Below are 18,769 nucleotides of genomic sequence, written 5' to 3'. Positions count from 1 at the left end.
CCCTCTTCCCAGTCCCCCTGACACTGAGGGCTTCCAGGCCAGGGTTTGAGCAATCGGGAGCAGAGGGACCTGGAGGGAGGGAGTGAGCAGGTGATGGTGAGAAAGGGCCTCTGAGAGGGGAGAACTTTCCGTTCCTACTTTTCTGAGCCAAGCAGTACCAGGAGGAGAGGGCCTGAAGGGCTCGAACAAAGCCGCTAAAGAGGCTCATCCTGCCCCTGGGCCAAGAGCAGGCAGGCCTGGCCTCAGTAACACAGCTGCTGTCGGAGGCCACCCACACCCTCCTGGCAGAACTTTTTTTTTTTTTTTTTTTGAGAGAAAGAAGTTGGGAGGTGGAGCTGCAAGCTGAAGAGACATATAGACCAGTACTGTCCACACTCCTGCACCTCCTGCAGAATGATGGCTCTTTTTTTTTTTTCTTTTGAGTCTGGGTCTAACTCTGTCACCCAGGCTAGATGCAGTGGTACAATCATAGCTCACTGCAGCCTCAGTCTCCTGGGCTCAAGCAGTCCTCCCACCTCAGCCTCCCAACACATTAATACTATAGGCATAACCCAGCATGCACAGCTAAAAAAAATATTTAATAGGTGTAAAACACAGTAGGATCCACAGGAAAGAGAGGTGCTATCACTGCAGTGCGGACGGCTAACAAGAGGTCTTCCTGACCCTGAGAGCTGGAAGTAACCTGAAAAAAGTCATCTCATCCATCTTCAGTTCTAGACTAGAGGCTCAAAGACCACAGAGTTCCCCACAGCGCTGCCCAACAGAAGAATTCATCCACTCTGAGGCCTCTGAACTGCCTGCTGCGAAGTCCTTCCTTGAATCAAACTAGTTCTTTCTGAGATGGAGGGAGACAGGAAAAAGGACCTATGGTCATAATTTTCTGAACACTCCTAATCTAAGAGGGAAAATACCGTGGGCCTGTTAGAGCTGTAATGATCTGTCACCATCAACTCAAATTACTGTAAGTACATTTTAATTTTGTAACCTTGACTCCCTAACTGTCTCCTTCCCCCATGTTTGGGTGGCACTGAGGGATGAAGGAATATTTGAGGTCAGACACCCTGGGTTCAGATATCGACATTTAATGGGTTTCAAGTTGGTTTCCTGAAAACTCCTACTGGAAAGGGTGATTCAGAGAAGCAAGATGGGGTCCCGCACGTGACACTCTGGTTGTGATCTCTTACCCTCTCCCCACCCAGATGCTCCATGTTTCAACAGCAGCACCCCTTTCCCACCACGGTCTAGTCTCTGCCTAATCCTCCTCCTCCTCCCTTTTCTGTGTCGCAGCCACCCCGTCCTTTCTCCCTTCAAAATGTGCCTGGCTTGTCTGCCACCTCAGACCAATCCCTCATGTCCTCCCTCCTGGAGCTCTTGCCTCCCCATGTCTTCCTTCTGCTGCCACTGATTTAACTCTTCCAAAATGGTGCTTTCCTGATTTTACTCTTCTGCCCAGAACTGGTAGCGGGGCTCCCCAGTGCTTAGAGAGTCCCAACACCTCAGCCTGATATTTAGCAATGCCCCGTTATTATTCAACCACTAAATATCTTCTGAGTGAGTGCCTCCATTTGCTCTGCACTGGGCGAAGCCCTAAGCAGAGAAAACCTGTAACGTAATCGTATCTCATTTCATTCATCCATTATGTATTTCTTGAGCACAAACTATGTAATAACTCCCAAATTAGACACAAAAGGGAGCTCACCGATACATGAGAAATATAAAACTTTATAATTGTATAGATTGGCCAAGTACTCAAATATAAAAATGTGGCAGTCTACAGTTATGTATCACAACAGCAGCTGAAAGCACGAAAGTCACTGAGACAGGGCTTGGTGTGGCAGAAAGAGCACGGGAGAAGGGTTTTCAACTCTGGCATTAGTCGTGTGTCTCTGTGCAAGTATTTAACTGTTTGAGGCCTTGTTCCCCTCCCACAAGCTAAGAGGGGGTTGGATTGTGTAAAAAGTCCACTTTAGGGTTGGGCATGGTGGCTCATGCCTGCAATCCCTGCACTTTGGGAAGCTGAGGAGGGTGGATCATCTGAGGTTAGGAGTTCGAGACCAGCCTGGCCAACATTGTGAAACCCCATTTCTACTAAAAAAATACAAAAATCAGCTGCGTGTGTTGGTGGGCACCTGTAAACCCAACTACTTGGGAGGCTGAGGCAGGAGAATTACTTGAACTCAGGAGGCGGAGGTTGCAGTGAGCCGAGATCGCGCTGCTGCACTCCAGCCTGGGTGAAAGAGTGAGACTCCTTATCAAAAAAGAGAAAAGAGGCCGGGCCCGGTGGCTCAAGCCTGTAATCCCAGCACTTTGGGAGGCCGAGGCGGGCGGATCACAAGGTCAGGAGATCGAGACCACAGTGAAACCCCGTCTCTACTAAAAATACAAAAAATTAGCCGGGCGTGGTGGCGGGCGCCTGTAGTCCCAGCTACTCAGGAGGCTGAGGCAGGAGAATGGCGGGAACCCGGGAGGCGGAGCTTGCAGTGAGCTGAGATCGCGCCACTGCACTCCAGCCTGGGCAAGAGCGTGAGACTCCGTCTCAAAAAAAAAAAAAAAAAAAAAAAAGAGAAAAGAACAGAAAACGAAAAAGAGCAGCAAAGACCATGCTGTGCTGTGGGAGAGTGGTCTGGGTTTGAATGTTGAATTGGGGATGTTGCTATGGGAGAGTGGTGACAACGTGCTAGCGGCCCTAGCTCCCTCTCAGCACCTCCTCGGCTTCAGCATCCACTCTGGGAGCGCTTGAGGAGCCCTTCAGCTCGCTGCTGCACTGTGGGAGCCCCTCTCTGGGCTGACCGAGGCCGGAGCCGGCTCCCTCTGCTTGCAGGGAGGTGTGGAGGGAGAGTCGTGGGTGGGAACTGAGGCTGCGCACAGAGCTCGCGGGCCAGTGTGAGTTCCGGGTGGGTGTGGGCTGGGTGGACCCTGCACTTGGAGCAGCCGGCTGGCAACGCGGGCCCTGGGCAGTGAGGGGCTTAGCACCTGGACGGGCAACTGAGGAGGGTCTGCCAGGTCCCCCAGCACTGCAGCCTGCCATGCCCGAGTCTCACCCCCACAATGCCGTGGGCTCCCACACAGCCTGAGCCTCCCCTGACGGGTGCTGCCCCTGTTCCGCGGTGCCCAGTACCATCCACCGCCCAAGGGCTGAGGACTGTGGGCGGCCGCACGGGACTGAAAGGCAGCTCCGCCTGCAGCTCAGCATCCACCAGGCGAAGCCAGCTGGGCTCCTGACTTGGGTGGGGACTTGGAGAACTTTTATGTCTAGCTGGAGGATTGTGTATGCACCAATCAGCACTCTGTGTCTAGCTTGGGGTTTGTGGATGCACCAATCAGCACTCTATGTATAGCTCAGGGATTGTAAACGCACCAATCACCACCCTGTGTCTAGCTCAAGGTGTGTAAACACACCAATCAGTGCTCTGTGTCTAGCTAAAGGATTGTAAATGCACCAATCAGCACTCTGTCTAGCTCAGTGATTGTAAACGCACCAATCAGCACTCTGTCAAAATGGACCAATCAGCTCTCTGTAAAACGGATCAATCAGCAGGATGTGGGTGGGGTCAGATAAGGGAATAAAAGCAGGCTGCGGGAGCCAGCAGTGGCAACCTGCTCAGGTCCCCTTTCCACACTGTGGAAGCTTTATTCTTTCGCTCTTCGCAATAAATCTTGCTGCTGCTCACTCTTTGGGTCTGCACTGCCTTTATGAGCTGTAACACTCACTGCAAAGGTCTGCAGCTTCACTCCTGAAGCCAGCGAGACCACGAACCTACCAGAAGGAAGAAACTCCGTACATATCTGAACATCTAAAGGAACAAACTCCGGACACACCATCTTTAAAAACTATAACACTCACCGCGAGGGTCCACGGCTTCATTCTTACAGTCAGTGAGACCAAGAACCCACCAATTCTGGACACAGTGGGAGAGCAGTCTGGGTTTGAATGTTGGACTGGGGATAAGGATACACAGGTACATTCTATTGGGCAGTTAGAAACAAGGATCTGTAAATACAATTTACAGACATTTGTGAGTGTGAGAGTTGGAGATACAAACAAGATATCCAGGGAGAGTGTGAATGGCCACAGGCAACACATGAGAGCAGCAAAATAGACACCAGAAGAGGAGATGGTCATGGAGGCTGCAGGGGGGATAAGGGGAGAGTGATGGCCTCGAATGCGGTAGAGCAGCCAGAGGGCACTGAAAAAAATCCCACTGACCTCAGCAGCTAGGAAACCACTGGGAACTGCCATTGTGTGAGCAGAGGGCAGACAGCGGGGGCTGGAGGAGACGGGTGTGCTGAGGAAATGAGGGCAGCACCCTTTCTGGAGAAGTCTAACCTTGAGAGGAAGGGGGGAAATCAGATGACAGAGCTGGCAGCAAAGTCAGACAATACGGTTTTCAAAATAGGGAAGATCGTTCATGATTATGGAAGGGAAGAAGCCAAAAAGGGTGGATGTTTGAGGAGTTGATTTTTCTTTTGATTTTGAGACAGAGTCTCTCTCTGTCACCGAGGCTGGAGTGCAGTGGCATGATCTTGGCTCACTGCAACCTCCACCTCCTGGGTTCAAGCGATTCTCCTGCTTCAGCCTTCTGAGTAGCTGGGATTACAGACATGCACCACCACACTTGGCTAATTTTTGTATTTTTAGTAGACACGGGGTTTCACCATGTTGGTCAAACTGGTCTCAAAGTCCTGACCTCGTGACCCACCCGCCTCGGCCTCGCGAAGTGCTGGGATTACAGGCATGAGCCACTGCGCCCAATTTTTGTATTTTTTATGGAGACGGGGTTTCACCATGTCGCCCAGGCTGGTCTCGAATCCTGAGCTAAACAGATCCACCTGCCTTGGACTCTCAAACTGCTGGGATTACAGGGGTGAGGCACCATGCCTGACTCTGTCCATTCTTTTTTTTTTTTTAGACTTAGTCTCATTCTGTTGCCCAGGCTAGATAGAGTGCAGTAGTGCGATCTGAGCTCACTGCAACCTCCACCTCCTGGGTTCAAGTGATTCTCTTGCCTCAGTCTCCTGAATAGCTGGAATTACAGGTGCCCACCATCACACTTGGCTGATTTTTTGGTATTTTAGTAGAGACAGGATTTCACCAGTCTCGAACTCCTGACCTCAGGTGATCCACCCACCTCGGCCTCCCAAAGTGCTGGGATTACAGGAGTGAGCCACCGCACCCAGCCTGTCCATTCTTTTGACTGGAGTCATCCTACTAGGTATGAAGTGGTATCTCATTGTGGTTTTGAATTGTATTTCCCCAGGAGGCTGAGGCAGGAGGATCCTGTAAATCCAGAATTCGAGGCTGCACTGAGCTATGACCATGCCACTGTACTCCAGCCTAAGCAACAGTGAGATTGCCTCCCTACCCCATCTAGAAAAGGATGGACAGTCAAAGGCGTTGAAGAGGGCATTGGAGAAGCTGAAACTGTCATACACTGCTGCTGGGAATGTAGAATGGTACAGCCACTTTGGAAAACAGTTTGACAGTTCCTCAAATGTTAAACAATGAGTTATCGTATCACCCAGCCATTTCACTTCTAGGTAGATACTCAAGAAAAGTGAAAACATATATCCATACAAAAATATGTAGATGGATGCCCACAGCAGGATTATTAATAACCAAAAAGTAGAAACAACCCAAATATCCATCAACTGATGAATAGATACATGTGGTATATCTTTTTTTTTTTTTTTTTTTTTGAGACGGAGTCTCACTCTGTCGCCCAGGCTGGAGTGCAGTGGCGTGATCTCGGCTCACTGCAAGCTCCGCCTCCCGGGTTCACGCCATTCTCGTTCCTCAGCCTCCCGAGTAGCTGGGACTACAGGCGCCCACAACCGCGCCCGGCTAATTTTTTGTATTTTTAGTAGAGACGGGGTTTCACCATGGTCTCGATCTCCTGACCTTGTGATCCGCCCGCCTCGGCCTCCCAAAGTGCTGGGATTACAGGCGTGAGCCACCGCGCCCGGCCACATGTGGTATATCTACATAATAGAATTATATTGGTAATAAAAAGAAATGACGACCAGGTGTGGTGGCTCATGCCTATAACCCCAGCGCTTTGGGAGGCTGAGGTGGGAGGATCACTTGAGGTCAAGTGGTTTGAGATGGCTTGGCAGGTTTGAGACCAACCTTGGCAAGATAATAAGACCCCATCTCTACAAAAAAATTTTTTAAATTAGTGAGGCATGGTGGCATGCACCTGTAGTCCCAGCTACATGGGAGGCTGAGGTGGAAGGATCCCTCGGGCCCAGGAGCTGAAGGCAGGAGTGACCTATGATAGCACCACTGCACCCCAGCCTGGGTGACAGAGTGAGTGAGACTTTGCCTCTAAAAAAAAAAAAAAGAAAAAATTAAAAAAAAAAAAAGGGAATAAACTACTGCTAGGGCCGGGCGCGGTGGCTCAAGCCTGTAATCCCAGCACTTTGGGAGGCCGAGACGGGCGGATCACGAGGTCAGATCGAGACCATCCTGGCTGACACAGTGAAACCCCGTCTCTACTAAAAAATATAAAAAAACTAGCCGGGCGAGGTGGCGGGCGCCTGTAGTCCCAGCTACTCGGGAGGCTGAGGCAGGAGAATGGCGTGAACCCGGGAGGCGGAGCTTGCAGTGAGCCAAGATCACGCCACTGCACTCCAGCCTGGGTGGCAGAGCGAGACTCTGTCTCAAAAAAAAAAAAAAAAAAAAAACTACTGCTAGATGTTGCAACATGGATGAACCTTGAAAACATTATGTTTAATGAAAGAAGCTAGTCACAAAAGGCCACATATTATGTGGCTACATTTATTTGTAATGTCCAGAATAGGCAAATCCAAAAAAATGAAAAGTAGATTAGTGGTTGCCAGGGGCTGGGAGGAAGGGGAAAATGGGTAATGACTGCTAATGCATACTGGGTTTCATTTGGGGATAATGAAAAGGTTCTGAAATTAGATAGTGAAGATGGTTGCATAAGTCTGTAAGTATACCAAAAACCACGTTAAAATATTTTATTTTAAGTTTTGTTGGTTTGTTTCTTGAGACAGGGTCTCACTTTGTTGCTGAGGTTGGAGTGCAGTGGTGTGATCTCAGCTCACTGCAACCTCCACCTCCTGAGCTCAAGCAATCCTCCTGCCTCAAACTCCTAAGTAGCTGGGACTGCAGGTGCACACCACCACACCTGGCTAATTTTTATATTTTTTGTAGAGATGGGGTTTCACTATGTTGCCCAAACTGGTCTTGAACTCCTGACTTCAAGTGATCTGCCCGCCTTGGCCTCCCAAAGTGCTGGCATTACAAGCATGAGCCACCACACTTGGCCTAAAATATTTTTAAAGGGTAAACTTTATGGTATGTAAATTATATTTCAATAAACCTGTTATTAAAATAATAATCCTTCAATATCACTAGTAATAGGAGAAATGCAAATCAAAACCCAATGAGCTAGCATCTCACCCCAGTTAAAGGGTTATTATCAAAAGACAAAAAGGCTGGGCATAATGGCTCACACCTGTAACTGTAATCCCAACACTTTGGGAGGCTGGGGTGGAAGGATCACTTGAGCCCAGGAGTTCAAGACATGCCTGGGCAACATAGTGAAACCACTCCTCTACAAAAAATAAAATAGTCTTTAAAAAAAAAAAAAAATTGGCGGGGCGTGGTGGCTCATGCCTGTAATCCTAGCACTTTGGGAGGCCGAGGCAGGCGGATCATGAGGTCAGGAGATCGAGACCATCCTGGCTAACACGGTGAAACCCCGTCTCTACTAAAAATTACAAAAAAAAATTAGTCGGGTGTGGTGGCGGGCGCCTGTAATCCCAGCTACTCAGGAGGCTGAGGCAGGAGAATGGTGTGAACCCTGGAGGGGGACCTTGCAGTGAGCCACTGCACTCCAGCCTGGGCGACAGAGTGAGACTCTGTCTCAAAATAAATTAAAATACATACACACATACATACATATAAAATAAAAATGAATAAATACAAATAAAATAATTTTTAAAAGACAAAAAAAAAAAGAGATGCTGCCAAGGATATAGAGAAAGGGGAACTCTTACACTGTTGGTGGGAATCTAAATTAGTACAGCCTCTATGGACAACAGCATGCAGGTTCCTCAAAAAACTGAAAATAGAACTATCATAAGATTAGGAAATGCCACTGCTGGGTATATATCCAAAAGAGAAAAAACTGTCAGGTACAGTGGCCCACACCTGTAATGTGAGCACTGTGGGAGAAAGAGGCAGGAGGATTACTTGAGTTCAGGAGTTAGAGACCACCCTGAGCAACACGGCGAGACCCTGTCTCTACAAAAAGTACAAAAAATTAGCTGGACGTGGTGGTATGCACCTGTAGTCCCAATTACTTGGGAGGCTGAGGCACAATTGGTTGACCCTGGAGGTGGAAGTTACAGTGAGCCGAGATCGTGCCACTGCACTCCAGCCTGGGTGATAGGAGTTAAACCCTGCCTCAAAAATAAATAAATAACAATTTAAAAATTAAAAAATTAGGCCGGGAGTGGTGGCTCACACCTATAATCCCAGCACTTTGGGAGGCCAAGGCAGGCGGATCACGAGGTCAGGAGATCGAGACCATCCTGGCTAACATGGTGAAACCCCGTCTCTACTAAAAATACAAAAAGATTAGCCAGGTGTGGTGGCGGGCGCCTGTAGTCCCAGCTACTTGGGAGGCTGAGGCAGGAGAATGGCGTGAACCCGGGAGGCGGAGCTTGCAGTGAGCCGAGATCGCGCCACTGCACTCCGGCCTGGGCGACAGAGCCAGACTCCGTCTCAATAAATAAATAAATAAATAAATAAATAAAATAATTAGCCAGGTGTGGCAGTGTGCACCTGTGCTACCAGCTCTTAGGAGGCTGAGGTGGGAGGACTGCTTGAGCCCAGGAGGTTCAGGCTGCATGCAGTCAGTCATGATCATGCCACTGCACTCCAACCTGGGCAACAGAGTGAGACCCTGTCTCAAAAAAATAGAAAAAAAAAACAAACAAGAAATCAGTACATGGAAGAGACATCTATACTCCTATATTTATTGTAGTACTAGCCAAGATATGACAGCCAAGATATGGAGTTAAATTAAATAAATGCATACAGAAAATATTGCATATCTATATGGAATGGTATATGGAATATGGATGGAATGTTATTCGGTCATAAAAAGTAATGAAATCGGTTCACCTGCAGCAACATGGATGAGCCCAGAGGATATTCTGTTAAGTGAAATACACCAGGCATAGAAAGACAAACATTACATGCACTCTCTCATATGTGGGGACTAGAAAGAGCTGGTCTCAAGGAGGTGGACAGCAGAACGGGGGTTGCCAGAAGCTGAGAAGGGCAGGGGGATGAAGACAGGCTGGTTAATGGATTCAGAAATACAGGTGGATAGAAGAAATACTAGAAGGTTCTAGTGTTTGACAGCACAGTAGGGTAACCACAGTTATAAATACTTTATTGTAAATTTAAAAAGAGCTAGAGGAGGGTCGGGCGTGGTGACTCACGCCTGTAATCCCAGCACTTTTGGAGGTCGAGGGTGGATCACCTGAGGTCAGGAGTTTGAGACCAGCCTGGCCAATTGGGTGAAACCCCGTCTCTACTAAAAATACAAAAAGTAGCTGGGCGTGCTGGCGCATGCCTGTAGTTCCAGCTACTTGGGAGGCTGAGGCAGAAGAATCACCTGAACCTGGAAGACGGAGGTTGCAGTGAGCCGAGATCATGCCATTGTACTCCAGCCTGAGCAACAGAGCAAGACTCTGTGTAAAGATAAAATAAAAATTAAAAATTAAAAACAAGAGCTAGAAGGTATGGAATGTTCTCAACAAAATCAAATAAGTGTTTGAGGTAATGGATAGCCAAATTACACTGACTTAATCATTATACATAGTATGCATGTATCAAAACATCACATATTCCATCAATATGTATAATTATGTATCAATTACTTTTTTTTTCTTTTTTGGAGACAGAGTCTCACTGTCACCCAGGCTGGAGTGCAATGGTGCCATCTCGGCTCACTGCCAACTCCGCCTTCCAGATTAAAGCGATTCTCCTGCCTCAGCCTCAAGAGTAGCTGTGATTACCAGCCTCGCAACTAGCTGTGACCACCATACCTGGCTAATTTTTGTAATTTTAGTAGAGATGGGGTTTTGCCATGTTGGCCAGGCTGGCCTCAAACTCCTAACCTCAGGTGATCCACCCACCTTAGCCCCCCAAAGTGCTGGGATTATAGGCGTGAGCCACTGCACCTGGCCCAATTTTTAAAAATTTTAATTATTAGTATTTTTTAGAGCTGGGTCTCACTATGTTGCCCAGGCTGGTCTCAAACTCCTGGGCTCAAGTGATCCTCCTGCCTCAGCCTCTCAAAGTGTTGGGATTACAAGCGTGAGCCACTGTACCTGACCGTGTATCTTTTTTTTTAACGCATTTTTAAAAATCCTAAGATGCAGGACACGGTGGCTCATACCTGTAACCCTGAGATTACAGGTATGAGCCACTCAGGAGACTGAGATAGGAGGACCACTTGAGCCTAGGAGGAGGTTGAACCTCCGGTGAGTTGTGGCCATGCCACTGCACTCCAGCCTGGATGACAGAGCAAGACCTTGGCAAACAAAACAAAACAAAACAAACAAACAAAAATCCTAAGAGCACCTTCTGTAGTGTTTAGTTTATTATCTATCTATCTATCTATCTATCTATCTATCTATCTATCTATCTATCTATTTTGAGACAGAGTTCGCTCTGTTGCCCAGGCTGGCATGCAGTGGCGCGATCTGGGTTCACTGCAAGCTCTGCCTCCCGGGTTCACGCCATTCTTCCGCCTCAGCCTCCCAAGCAGTCGGGACTACAGGCGCCCGCCACCACGCCCAGCTAATTTTCTGTATTTTTAGTAGAGATGGGGTTTCACCATGTTGGCCAGGATGGTCTCGATCTCCTGACCTCGTGATCCGCCTGCCTTGGCCTCCCAAAGTGCTGGGATTACAGTCGTGAGCCATCGCGCCCGGCCTATCTTGGAATTTTTAAATATGTGTTATTAGATGAGAAGCACTTTATAGATTCTTTTCCATATTAGTAGGGTAGCTTGCTTTTTTGTTGTTGTTGTTGTTTAGACAGAGTCTCACTGTGTCGCCCAGGCTTAAGTGCAGTGATACAATCTTGGTTCACTGCAACTCCAGCAAGACTCCATCTCAAAAAATAAATAAATAAATTCCAAGACAAACACAGTAGACAATAAAATATTCATATGATTAAAAGTTAGATAATTTTTTTTTTTTTTTAGACAGAGTCTTGCTCTTGTCGCCCAGGCTGGAGTGCAATGGTGCGATCTCAGTTCACTGCAACCTCTGTCTCCCAGTTCAAACTATTCTCTTGCCTCAGCCTCCTGAGTGGCTGGGATTACAGGTGCGCCACCATGCCCAGCTAATTTTTGTATTTTTAGTAGAGACAGGGTTTCACCATGTTGACCAGGTTGGTCTTGAACTCCTGACCTCAGGTGATCTGCCCACCTCAGCCTCCCAAAATGCTGGGATCATAGGCATGAGCCACTGCACCCGATCTAGTTGTTTTTTTTTTTTTTTTTTTTTTTGAGACGGAGTCTTGCTCTGTCACCCAGGCTGGAGTACAGTGGCCGGATCTCAGCTCACTGCAAGCTCCGCCTCCCGGGTTTACGCCATTCTCCTGCCTCAGCCTCCCGAGTAGCTGGGACTACAGGCGCCCGCCACCTCGCCCGGCTAGTTTTTTTGTATTTTTTAGTAGAGACGGGGTTTCACCGTGTTAGCCGGGATGGTCTCTCGATCTCCTGACCTCGTGATCCGCCCGTCTCGGCCTCCCAAAGTGCTGGGATTACAGGCTTGAGCCACCGCGCCCGGCCATTTTTTGTTTTTTAATTAAGATGCAGTGTTGCTCTGTCACCCAGGCTGGAGTGCAGCGCCAGAATCATGGCTCACTGCAGTCTCAGACTGCTGTGCTTAAGCAATCCTACTTCAGCCTCCCAAGCAGCTGGGACTACAGGCATGTGCCATCATGTCTGGCTACTTTTCTGGTGTGTGTAGAATCAGGGTCTCACTATGTTGCTCACAATTTGGTTTCTTATTCTTGGCTCTGCTGCTAATAGGCTGTGTGTTTAAGGACCAGTCACTTAACTTCTCTAAGTTCCCTTTCAGTAAGATAGCTTTTTTTTTTTTTTTTTGAGACAGAGTCCCACTGTGTCACCAGGCTAGAGTTCGGTGGCGTGATCTCGGCTCACTACAACCTCCGACTTCCTGGTTCAAGCGATTCTCCCGCCTCAGCCTGCCAAGTAGCTGGGACTACAGGTGCCCGCCACCTCGCCCGGCTAATTTTTTGTATTTTTAGTAGAGACGGGGTTACACCATGTTGGCCAGGATGGTCTCGATCTCCTGACCTCGTGGTCCGCCCGTCTCGGCCTCCCAAAGTGCTGGGATTACAGGCGTGAGCCACCGCGCCCGGCCCGAAAACAGAATTTCTAACTCTATGATTCCAAATGCTCAGGTCCACATTCCACAAGGCTGCCAACCTAATGACTATTTATTTCTTCCTGTTGTGTGCCAGAAACTGTGCTAAGCTGGGGAGTAGAACAGTGAGTAACTGAAGCAGTCCCTGCCTTACTGGTGTTTACGTTCTGAGGAGACAGGCACACGTTAACAACCTCTACAATTAATTGTGTGATTATTGCTGTGGCATGTCTTTGTTTCCTTTCTTTCTTTCGTTGCATCTCAGATGCCGCAAACCAATGTATTGTTTCTTTTTTGAGACAGGGTCTCGCTCTGTCCCATAGGCTGGAGTGCAGTGGCACAACCATAGCTCACTGTAGCCTCCAACTCCTGGACTCAAGCGATCCTCCTGCCCCAGCCTACCAGGTAACTGAGACTACAAGCGCACACACCACTCTGCCTGGTTACTGGCTATTGTTTTTGGTAGAGACGGGTCTCCCTGTGTTGATCAGGCTGGTCTTGAACTTCTGGGCTCAAGCGATCCTCCTGCCTCAGTCTTCCAAAGTGCTGAGATTACAGGTGTAAGCCACCATGCCTAACCTATTTTAATGTTTTTTCCATAGATCACAATTTCATCATTTTTTTCTACGTAGCTGTTCCACATAGTGAAATTCGTCCTTCTGAGAAAAAGGGGAGAAAAAAAAATCCTTGAAACTTTCCCCCTCTAGTCCAGCGTCTGGTTTATTTAAATACACATCTCCTGTAAAACAGAAAAGATAAAAAAGTAAAGATAAAAATAAAAAAGTATGGAGTGACATTCCTCCTGCTGCTGCCAAGTGTGTCTCTTGGACTGAAAAGGAGGAAGGTTGGTTTCGGTCTCGGAAAGAGCTCCGGTCTGTCTTATGTGCTGTGAAGTGCAGGGTGCCAAGAGAGCACACCTGACCGAGCTTGGGGAGCCAGGAAAAGGTTCTTTTGAAGAAGACGTATTCAAGCTGCGGTGGTCTACCCGCCTTTCCAGTACCCTCCTCTGAACAAGGAGTGCTGCAATCTGCCCCATCCTTCCGGTCTTGATCTTTACTACTTTAGGAGCTTGCCCATATCGGCCATCTCAGAGATCACCCTCACTGTCCACTCTCCCCATAGGCCTTCTTTTTTTTGTTTTTTGAGACGGAGTTTCACTCTTGTCGCCCAGGCTGGAGTCCAGTGGTGCGATCTCGGCTCACTGCAACCTCCACCTCCCGGGTTCAAGCGATTCTCCTGCTTCAGCCTCCCAAGTAGCTGGGATTACACTGCGCCCAGCCCCCATAGCCCTTTAATAATGACAGAGCTAGGCCGGGCGTGGTGGCTCACTCCTATAATCCCAGCACTTTAGGAGGCCAAGGCAGGCGGATCATTTGAGGTCAGGAGTTCAAGAGCAGCCTGACCAACATGGTGAAACCCTGTCTCTACTAAAAATACCAAAATTAGCTGGTGTGGTGGCACACACGTGTAATCCCCGCTACGTGGCAGGCTGAGGTAGGAGAATCTCTTGAACCCGGGAAGTGGAAGTTGCAGTGAGTCGAAATTGCACCACTGCACTCCAGCCTGGGTGACACAGCGAGACTCCATCTCAAAAATAGTAATAATAATAATGAGACAGTTAGCAATTTTTGAGCATTTTATTTGTTCCTGGTACTGCGGGGCACTTTAGAATTATAATCTCACATGACAAACTTTGAAGTGGGTACTACTGTTATATTCATTTCACAGGTGAAAAAGTTTACAACAATTAATGACTTGCCCAGGATTACACACAGCTAGGAAGTGGTGGAGCCGAGATTTGACCTGAAAATGTGACCTCAAGGCCTGCAGTGTGCATTGCCTGGCTCATACCTCCTGTTGCCCAAAGGACCGTGTTTTCAACCATTTCTTCCCCTTTCTAGCCCCAGCAAAAGTTTAAGAGATGAGTTCCTGACCCCAGGGAGCCAGTCTAAGACTGAAGGAAAAAAGGGAACCTAAGGCAAACTTCCTCTTCAGCCACTTCAAATAAAAGGGAAGGCCGGGCGCGGTGGCTCACGCCTGTAATCCCAGCACTTTGGGAGGCCGAGGCGGGCGGATCACAAGGTCAGGAGATCGAGACCACGGTGAAACCCCGTCTCTACTAAAAATACAAAAAATTAGCCGGGCGCGGTTGTGGGCGCCTGTAGTCCCAGCTACTCGGGAGGCTGAGGCAGGAGAATGGCGTGAACCCGGGAGGCGGAGCTTGCAGTGAGCCGAGATCGCGCCACTGCACTCCAGCCTGGGCGACAGAGCGAGACTCCGTCTCAAAACAAACAAACAAACAAACAAACAAACAAACAAAAAAAAACAAATAAAAAGGAAGACGTCAAACAGTGCATGGAGAGTCAAGGCTGGAGAGCTCATTATCATCTCAGGTAGAGGAAAGCAGAGGCCATGAGTGGGCAGAGCGGCCAGACTGTACACAGAGAGCACAGCAGACATGGAAGGAGAGGCCGTGGGAGCTGCAGGGGGAGACAGAAGCGGGACAGTGACCAGCTGACTCTAGCTATCCCCTGGTGTTACCATTAACCCAGAGCCACCCTATGGTTCCAGTTCCAAGGAACCGTCTATGCTGCCATTCAGGTGCCTAGGTTCCAACAAGATTTTCTCTTTTTTTTCCCTTGGCATGTGAAGTGAGGAGGATATTTTTTTGGTTTTTGTTTTGTGAGGCAGGGTCTTGCAATGTTGCCCAGGCTGGAGTGCAGTGGTGCAATCATAGCTCACTGCAGCCTCAACCTCTTGGGTTCAGGCAGTTCTCCCACCTCAGCTTCCTGAGTAGCTGGAACCACAAGCACTCACCATCATGCCCAGCTACTTTTTAAAAACTTTTTTGTAGAGATAGGGGTCTCACTATGTTGCCCAGGCTGGTACTGAACTCCTGGGCTCAAGCAATCCGGCTGCCTTGGACACCCAAAGTGCTAGAATTACAGGTGTGAGCCACCACACCCTTTCAAGAAGGGTCTTGACTTTAAATAAAAAATATTGACAGTCTGGCACTGTGCTAAGTGTTTTACACGTACCAACCAATTTTTTTTTTTGAGACAGAGTCTCACGGTCGCCCAGGCTGGAGTGCAATGGCGTGATCTTGGCTCACTGCAACCTCCACCTCCTGGATTCAAGCAATTCTCCTGCCTCAGCCTCCCAGTAGCTAGGATTACAGGTGCCAGCCACCACACCAGGCTAATTTTTGTATTTTTAGTAGAGACAGGGTTCTGCCATGTTGGCCTGGCTGCTCTTGAACTCCTGACCTCAGGTGATCCACCTGCCTCGGCTTCCCAAAGTGCTGGGATTACAGGTGGGAGCCACCACGCCCGGCCCACACACCAACTAGTTTAATCCTCACCTAACTCCATGAGGTAGATATTATTATTACTGTCACTTTACACAGGAGGAAACAGGCTCAGGGAAGGTAAATAACTTGCTAAGGTCAAACAGCTATTTCAGTGGCAGAGCCAGGGTTTGAATGCATGTAGCTGGCTCCTGAGTCTCTGCTGCATCTACCCCTTTATTTGACTTAGCTGAACAGATTCCTTCCAACCCAACAAGCTAGACCACAACATCTCTATTAAACCTTTCACAGGGCTGAGCCTCAGCTCCACAAGTAGAACAGAAGCTCATTGAGGGCAGGAGCCATTTCTACGTGGTACTTGGGTATACACAGAATGAGAGTGAGGCAGCCTCGCACTGAGACGGGTGCCTGAATGAAAGCAGCAGTATTTTATCTGTGCAGCTCTGAATCTATAACACACACAAAATGACTGTTGTTGCATCGTGAGCATGTGGGGTAACGGTCTGCGGCTGCTTTGTCTCATTCACTAGAGCTTCTATTACTAAGCGCGTCTTATCTCCTCACGTTTTACGTATACTAAAATTGTGTAAAATCTTTGGTTGGGCCAGGCACAGTGGCTCACACCTGTAATCCCAGGACTTTGGGAGGCTGAGGCGAGTGGATATCCTGAGGTCAGGAGTTCGAGACCAGCCTGGCCCACATCGTGAAACTGTCTCTACTAAAAATACAGAAATTATCCGGGTGTGGTGGCGCGTGCCTGTAGTTCCAGCTACTAGGGAGGCTGGGGCAGGAGAATCACTTGAACCCGGGAGGCGGAGGTTACAGTGAGCTGAGATCATGCCACTGCACTCCAGCCTGGGCAACAGAGTGAGACTCCCACTCAAAATAAATAAATAAATAAAAATCTTTGGTTGATGGAGAGGCTCTGGAAGACACCATAAAAGTGTTGGACTCAATTATTGAAGGGTGGGGCTCTGGGATAACAGACAGAGCCTCTTGTGTGTGTCAAAATAGATGTCGCCTGGCACTGTGCCCTGTGTTGTTTACAATGTATAATTATACATATTGCTTTGCTCAGATATGAAGAGCCAACAGTGATGTTAAGGCTGAAACTTGGTAGATGTCTTCTCTCTCATAGCTCCGCATACAATGCAAGGCAGTGGTCACACACCAGGCTGGCCCCGAGCAGCACATCCTCCTGATGCTGCACTCGCCTCACTAGGGAGCTGCCTGTTGTTTGCTCCTGTTCCCCTCAAAACTCCAGGTATGTTTCTGGGTATATAAGAGGTCACCAAATCCCCGCTGATTTAATGATAAAACGCCAGACGGAGCAAGGCAGAGCTGGGTTGGCTCAAGGAAAGCTTTTCAGAAGAAGCTGAGGAACAAGGGCTGGAGGGAGAGAAGAGGAGCACAGCTGGTGGCCTGAGGTAGGCAAGGGGAGGGCACGAGCTGTCCCCTCAGAGTCTGCTCCTCTGCCTTAAATCCCCCTTTAACTATTTCAAATGTATTAGTTTCCCCAGCTTCAAAAGCTTTCCGAAGGTGCTGCCTAACGCTTCAGCGTCTCCCTAGCACATGGCATGCACTGGTTCTGAACAGTTACGGGACACAGGGCCGTGGTCCTTCCACCTGCACCACGGACTCTGCTCCCTAGAACCGACCAGGGGAGAACCAGGCACACACCAGCCTTAAGCCCTTGCTTCTTTGCTCTGCTGACCCTCAAGGGGCTCCCTGGACTCCTCCCACAGCTCCTACCTGGAGAAAAAACCAGGGGCAAATGTGAACCCACTCCTGCTCTCACGGTGCAGCCTGGGGCCCAGTATCAACGGACATTTTCCTTTCCTTTCCTCAAAACCAAAAAGTCATTTCAGTGTAGTAGTAGGACAGACTGAGATTAGATTAGAAACAAAAGGTTTGATTATTTCCCAAGAGAAAATGCAAAAGAGTTTATGCATAAACTGTTTCCAGAATGCTGTCCGGTTGGGAGGCTGGGACACGAACTGAAGCTCAGAGCCTAGGAAGCGTGAGCCAAGGCTGTGGAGCAAGAAAAAGGAGAGAAGAAGAAACCCCATCAGTCCCTCACAATCCGCATGTGGAAATCTAGAAATGCAGGAGAGGCCTGGAGTCACAGTGGAATCCAGGATGAAAGGGGTGGCTGACAGAATGAGCAAAAGGAGGCAAGCACCGGAGGCTTGGGGTCACATTTCTTGGAAGTGGCCTGGAGCTGGCAGATGAGAACTCTGGCTGCCAGTCCTCATTCCACTAACAATAGCTCCTCTAATGACATGCCCCTTCCCTTTGTACCCGGCTCCAAATGGGGAAAGTAATTCCTGCGGTGTTGGCTTTGCATGTAGATGAAACCCTTTGAGGGGTAAAGGTTTATTTAAGTACTTTAGCAAATGCAAACTGTTACTATCAATATTAGCCAGCATCTTTATTTATTTTTTTGAGATGGAGTTTTGCTCCTGTTGCCCAGGCTGGAGTGCAATGGCAAACTCTCGGCTCACGGCAACCTCCGCCTCCCACGTTCAAGCGATTCTCCTGCCTCAGCCTCCTGAGTAGCTGGGATTACAGGCATGCGCAACCACACCCGGCTAATTTTTGTATTTTTAGTAGAGACAAGGTTTCGCCATGTTGGCCAGGCTGGTCTCGAACTCCTGACCTCACGTGATCCACGCGCCTCAGCCTCCCACAGCGCTGGGATTACATAGCCAGGGTCTTTATTAAGTGCCTGTCAAATAATGCTCCTGATTTATAAGCGCCCCTGGCTCTACCTTCTGGGTGCTCAGACACCAACACGGAGAGAAGAGAATTAACATCCTGAGGAGTCACATATGCTAAAATATAAAGAGTAAGATTGTGAGGAAACTGCAGGGGAAGCAGGTAGGTTAGGAAAAGGTATCCTCACTTTTCTGCTGACCGATGAGTCTTATAATTCTTGAATTTCAGTGCTGGAAAGGTCCATTAAACATTCCAGGAGATTCTAGGGAGCTTCCAGAATGGCAGAAGAACTGGAAC

The 18,769-nt window shown here is 48.6% G+C and overlaps 1 protein-coding gene and 3 long non-coding RNA genes across 53 annotated transcripts in view; 1 reads left to right on the top strand and 3 right to left on the bottom strand.

Annotated features, from left to right (window-relative positions):
- Positions 1-18,769, bottom strand: part of MINK1 (misshapen like kinase 1) — a 71,011-nt gene that overhangs the window by 21,006 nt on the left and 31,236 nt on the right. The window lies entirely within an intron of this gene.
- Positions 292-4,505, top strand: LOC144335276 (uncharacterized). The gene is made up of 2 exons (XR_013406007.1): positions 292-2,270; positions 2,571-4,505. It is a non-coding gene; the product is annotated as an uncharacterized LOC144335276 (long non-coding RNA).
- Positions 404-6,361, bottom strand: LOC144335271 (uncharacterized). Its single transcript, XR_013406001.1, has 3 exons — positions 5,984-6,361; positions 4,701-5,675; positions 404-2,059 (listed from the first exon to the last, which is right to left on the bottom strand). It is a non-coding gene; the product is annotated as an uncharacterized LOC144335271 (long non-coding RNA).
- On the bottom strand, positions 15,521-18,298 carry LOC144335285 (uncharacterized). Its single transcript, XR_013406015.1, has 2 exons — positions 16,455-18,298; positions 15,521-15,694 (listed from the first exon to the last, which is right to left on the bottom strand). It is a non-coding gene; the product is annotated as an uncharacterized LOC144335285 (long non-coding RNA).

This window comes from Macaca mulatta, chromosome 16, assembly GCF_049350105.2.
Source record: "Macaca mulatta isolate MMU2019108-1 chromosome 16, T2T-MMU8v2.0, whole genome shotgun sequence".
NCBI lineage: Eukaryota > Metazoa > Chordata > Mammalia > Primates > Cercopithecidae > Macaca > Macaca mulatta.
The sequence above is the reverse complement of the archived record's forward strand: the minus strand, read 5'-3'. Positions and strand labels throughout refer to the sequence as shown.